Below are 6,387 nucleotides of genomic sequence, written 5' to 3' on the forward strand. Positions count from 1 at the left end.
TAAAAACACATTTGCCAGCCTGGAAGTCAGTGAATTCTTGGTGGGCCATATTGTAAGCTGCTTATGATGGCTACATGGTAGGAAAAATATTTCTACAGTATCATTATTCCTGCCTCCCACATTTTACTTCCAGTAAGAATCACAGGAGGATCCCATGGCAGAGAAAAAAGGGGGGTCTCAGTCATGCAAGAAATAACCACCTCTTATTAGGGATAGCTTAAGATAAACAGAGGAGACCACGACATGCCACATCATTGGAGGAAGAAGGCAATAAAACCTGATTGGGAAGTCTCACTGACATTAGAAAGCAATATTTACTAATTCATAGTAAAGGATCAGCCTCTGGGACACAAATAGTCTACCATCTTATAAAAGAAGCATACATAATTTTTTGTTTTCACAGTTGAAAAAAATTGAAAATGCAATAAGTTTTTTATTTTATTTTTGAGTTGGAGTCTTGCTCTGTCACCAAACTGGAGTGCACTGGTGTGATCTTGGCTCACTGCAACCTCCGCCTCCCAGGTTCAAGCTATTCCCCTGCCTCAGCCTCCCAAGTAGCTGGGACTACAGGCATGTGCCACCATTTTTTTTTTTTTTAATGTTTTAGTAGCAATGGGTTTTCACCATGTTGGCCAGAATGGTCTCAATCTCTTGACCTTGTGATCCACCTGCCTTGGGCTCCCAAAGTGCTGGGATTACAGGCATGAGTCACCACACCCAGCCAATAAATTTATTAATAATAAACTTCTAATTTTATAGGATTCTACTACACTGTCATGCAATTTTAAACTGTAAACATCTTCATATAAATATGTATTGAATGCACAGTTACATAGATAGCTTATTAACATGGTATATAGATTAACATGGTAGAAGTAACAATTAGAGAAAACAATTGAAATGAGATAAAATGAGTCAAAATCAATCAGTAGCTGTAACACCAGACAGATGGCAGAGCAAGAGCAAAGAAAAATCCCTTTGGTTCCAGAAAATCTGAAAAGGAGAAAGGCTTGTTAAGCTTTCAAAGCCACCCAGGCAAAGTAGGCACTTGTGGCAAAGAAGGAGCAGAGGAAAGAAAAAGGGCTCAAGCTTAAGCGACTGGAATCATGTCTACATGTTTTCTGGTGGCAGAAACATGACAAGATGTGTCTCAGATGACTAGAAGTGAAAGCTCATGCCTTGGAATTGCCAGATAAACATTTCTTGACCTTTGTTGTAGACATCAAAAAGATTGATGGCATGAGTTTACTGGTGTAGAGAACCATTGCAAGAATTCACTGAATGAAAAATTTTAGTGGTGTCTTTGTAAAAGTCACCCCCAAGAACCTAAAAATGCTGCCTATAGTGGAACCTTATGTAACCTGGGGATTTCCAAATCAGTTTGAAGCTTGGACAGGCCAAGGTCAAGAATTAGGTCATTCCTCTGACAGACAATACAGTGTTTGATGAGCACCTGGGGAAGTTTGGTGTCATTTGCTTAGAAGACCTCATTCATAAAATTGCCTTCCCAGGAAAGCATATCCAGATCTCCTGGTTCTTGTGCCCTTTCCACCTCTCAGCTGTTAATACTATTAAAAACAGAGTGGGCTTCCTTGAGGAGATGGGCACACCTGGCTATCAAGGTGAATGCATCAATCAGCTCCTCCATCAGCTGAACTAGATCCAGGTGTCAAAGTTCAGTAAATTTTTATCAATGAAGTGAAATCATGTGTTTCCGGTTTTTTTTTTTTTTTTTTTGAAATTTTTATTGTCTTCAGAGAAGATTATTTCCTGCCTTATCTTTAAAAACTGGAAAGTAGGGGTCAAAGCAAAGACAGTAGCTTGTGTTCATGGCAAGTGCCTTTCATCACTGTCCAGGTCCAAAGGAAAATTCCAACATTTTCTACTTTGGCTCCTGCCTCATTTGAAAGCAGCACATTCCATGGAGGAAGGAGTCCTGTTTGTTTCATATTCTGTACTAGGGTTTAATATTGGTAAGTGAGTAACTCTAGCATTTGTACAAGGTTGCTAAGACTCCTGGAGCAGTCTTAGGACATAATTGAATCTTGAGATTTCTGAGGACTTGTTTAGTAAAAGACTTGAATTACACATAGGAAGAAAAAGACAAAAATAAGTGTTCACTTGTCTCTGCTGTGAGTCTATGTTCCAACTTGTCAGTAGTGGCCTTGAGAGCTCTCAGACATGGCTGGCTGTAGTGTATATGGTGGCTTTTGTACCTTAACTTGAAACTGGCTTAGTACTTTTTTCTAAAAGCTCAGGATTTGAGAATGAGGACCCCTTCACTAGGAAAGCAAGTACACACTCAAAATTTTGCTTGCTGTTTTAGGTTGTTGAGACCCTTCTCAGATACATGTGCACTTTAGGGGTTTTGTTTGGTTTGTTTATCATTTTTGTCTTTGTTTTGAGATGGCATCTCACTCTGTTGCCCAGGCTGCAGTGCAGTGGTGTGATCTCAGCTCACTGCAGCCTCCACCTCCTGGGTTCAAGTGATGCTCCTGCCCTGGCCTCCCAAGCAGCTGGGATTCCAGGCATGCACCATCATGCCTGGTTAATTTTTGTATTTTTAGTAGAGAAAGAGACAGTGTTTCACCATGTTGGCCATGCTAGTCTCAAACTCCTGACGTCAATTGATCCACCCGCCTGGGCCTCTCAAAGTGCTGGGATTACAGGTGTGAGAAACCTCACCCGGCCCCTGTGTACCTTATGTGAGAAGTCCTGCTCTTAATCAGAATTGGTCACGCAGGCCCTGATCTTGCTCCTCTGGTTCCATGTCCTGTGGAAAACCAAAGCTTACCAGGACAGCTTTTCCCCTTCCTGCTGGCAGATTGTGTTGCCCCTGCACCATCTATAACTCACAAATGCCCACCATGTCTCCTCCTGGGCTTCAGGATAGAATTACTTGGTTTCTCTGATGATCAGCACTCTTCCTTAAATCCCAAATCAGAAAGAAATGAACAACTTTTCTTGTTTTGTATGTATGAAATTAGCACTGTTTGGCTTTGTAGGCCCCAGAGAGACAGGCAGCTTAAGTTTGTTCTTGCATATTCCAGTCTCGAGAAGTATTGCCCTTTGTCTTGCTGGTAATGAAATAGTAGATGGTAGACCATCAACTGGACATATGGGGATTTTAATCCTGATATTAAAATCAGTGTGACTGATATTGCTTGTGTTTTTCATCAGTGTCCACACCAGGTGGGTCTTCCTGCCACTCTCTTTACTTAGTTGCTCCCCACTTGCCAACTGAGCAGTTGGCCAGGATGTGCCAGGCCTAGGTTAAATTTGGAAACATACTTGACCGTTCTATTCCCTGGGCCTTTCAGATCAGTTTGGCTGCAATTTTGGCTCCTGGGACCCTCAAGCATAGCTGGGAAATCAAATGAGTGGTGCAACTGCCTTAAAATGTGCCAGATTATGAGGTAATTTGGTTGGCTATCTTCAGAGGTAACCTGCCAAAGAAGATGGTATAGATGTTACTCTTATATTGTAAAACATTGTGAAATCAGATTACTTTAAAATGATATATTACAAAGTTAAGGAAAAAAGTAGTTGTGACCATAGAAGCCCAAGGCTTATATCCCAGCTCTGTCTTACATGAAATATGGATACAGTGTTCCCAGTCTTTGTAAAATGGGAGCTGATATCCTCCAACCTGTGTGCCTGACATGGCAAATGTTACAGTGAGCCAAGATCACATCACTGCACTCCAGCCTGGGTGAAAGAGTGAGACTCCACCAAAAAAAAAAAAAAAAAGGAAAACTGGAAGTGAACTCTCGCCATAATCTTTTGTTCTTCCTGAGGGTCTGGAGGAAGTCACACCCATGAGCCAGAGCTAATATTCTTTGCTGCGGACCCAAATTTTAAGAAAAATATTTGCCTTTTTAACCAATTGAAAATCAGAAAATCTTTGGCTCTACCAATGTCCAAGCTCCTGCTTCAAGATGTCTCACCCTTTAGGTCAAACCAATGTATAGCCTCCATTTACTGATGCATGACCTTGCCTATAACCTCTATCTCCATAAAAATTATCACCTGCAAGCCATTGGGGAGTTTGAGTTTTAGGAATGAGCTGTGTGACTCTCCTTACTTGGTGCCCTGCCGATAAATGCTGTTTCTCCTCCTGCAAACTTCATTGCGGATGTTGGGCCTTACTGCACCAAAAGAGCTGACCCCAGTTCAGTTCAATAACATTTTCTCAAATTATTTCTAAACAACTCACTCACTGTCTTCTGTTTGCTCTCCTCTCACCATAAAAACAAAAGAGGTGTCCGGACATCACAAATCCCATTTTAGGTCATCTCTGCTCCTGGGTACATTATTTACAGAAAATAGCTACACAAATGGACTTACATTCCATCCATGATCTGCCAACTCTTTTTTGAAAAAAAAAAAAAAAAAAAAAAAAAAAAAGGCCATATTTTGGAAACCATTCCAAGATAAGTCATCTGACTGAAAAAGTTTAATTTCAAAACAGCATTATCTACTCATTGCAAAAGCAACTCTCCTTGTCCCTGAACAATGTCACCAGTGGCCTCAAATCCATGGCTCACCCATGATAGGAAAACCCTGCCTGCTGTCCTCCATAGCCACACACCGTCAGGAGGAAAGGCTGGTGCAGCAGAGGGAGAACAAGAGAGGTGAGTGTTACATAACCAAGGGTGCAGGTAGCTGATCCTTCCACATGCTTGTTTACCTGTTCTTAGTCATGTTCACCTGTTCCATCTCATTGCCCGTGCTTCTTGCTGTGTGTTTAAAGCGGTGTAAATAAGCACTATAATTTGTTCTTCAAGCCTTCTGTTCTGTGGCCTCCGGGGTAGCCTTCCTGGAAGTATAGTTGAAGGCTATTACTATTGCCTCAAGGTAATTTCCCAAGGGACAGGGGAGTCTCAGATCAGGCTCCCTGGGAGCAAAGCCAGAGACAGGGATTCCTGTTCAAGTGGTAGATGAGGAAGTTCTGTCTGGAGAAAAAGCTCTGTGAGGAAGTGGGTAAAGCGAGATAAGACAGGGGAAGAAGCAAAGCAAGGATGAGGCTCAGCTGCAGTTTAACCTCAGCCTGATCCCACCTGGGAGCCCTAGGGTGTGGAAGGCGCCAGGGATCGGGCTTCTTAAGCCAGAGGATCAGACTTTGTATGCTGTTCTAGCAGATGGTAAAAGGGGCCTTGTCAGGACACCAGCAGCATCCATTACAGAGGAATAGCCTAAACTCCCTTCCCAGGTAAGTTACTGCGGCAAGGGAGAGAAGTGAGGACATGGTGGGAAAGTGATGACATGAAGGACTGGAAAGGCAAGGTGCGATGTAGCTTGGAAGCATCTAAAAGCCAGAGTAAGAAGTGCAGACCTGATTCCAGGGGCCAGAAGCCACAGGGAGTTACAGTGTGCTTTTGAGCATGTGTGGGATTTGGAGCAGTGCATAAAAAATCAGATGACAGCGGCAGGTGTTGGGAGAAGCTGCTGGCAAGGAGAGAGCCTGTGATTCCTCTGAGGCCTTTGTGTGACTTTGGTAAGAAGGCTACTTATCAGGGTCTTGTTTATTCAGCCATCAGCCTTATTCTGAAGGATCAGGAACAGGTTCCATGTCCTCAGGATGGAAGCCTCACCAAGTCAGGACCGGTTGGAAGAGTGGGAAGGGATGCATTGCTGGAGGCTTTTCCTCAGAGAAGAATACCTCATAAAAAAGTTTTGCAGCTGACCCAGGCAGTCTTCAGAGGCCTGAATACTGCCAGAATTGTCCATACTGAGCTGGCTTCACGTGAACTCTCAGATTTTTATCGGAAGTGCTATGACCACCTGGTCAGCTGCAGGATTCTTGGCCTCAGACAAAGCCAGCCTTCAGTCAATGATCCTTCCTCAGTGCGGAGGTTTGTTTGTCCATTAAAACCTTGAGGGAAGTGTTTCTTTAACTTCAGAATAAAAAGACTAATCTGGAGAGGCCAAGTGTGGTGGCTTATGCCTGTAATCCCAGCACTTTGGGAGGCTGAGGTAGGTGGATCACGAGTCAAGAGTTCAAGATCAGACTGGCCAAGTTGGTATAAAGTCCCATCTTTACTAAAAATACAAAAATTAGCTGGGCCTGTTGGCAGACACCTGTAATCTCAGCATTTTGAGAGGCTGAAGCGGGCAGATCACATGAGGTCAGGTGTTTGACACTAGCCTGACCAACATGGAGAAACCCCATCTCTACTTAAAAGTACGAAATTAGCCAGGTGTGATGGTGGGTGCCTGTAATCCCAGCTACTCAGGAGGCTGAAGCAGAATTGCTTGAACCCAGGAGGAGAAGGTTGCGGGGAGCCAAGATCGGGCCATTTCACTTCAGCCTGGGCAACAAGAGCAAGACTCATCTCAAAAAACAAAACAAAACAAAACAAAACAAAACAAAACAAAACAAAACAA

Source organism: Sapajus apella, unplaced genomic scaffold, assembly GCF_009761245.1.
Source record: "Sapajus apella isolate SASKATOON/1434 unplaced genomic scaffold, GSC_monkey_1.0 scaffold287, whole genome shotgun sequence".
In the NCBI taxonomy this organism is placed as follows: Eukaryota; Metazoa; Chordata; class Mammalia; order Primates; family Cebidae; genus Sapajus; species Sapajus apella.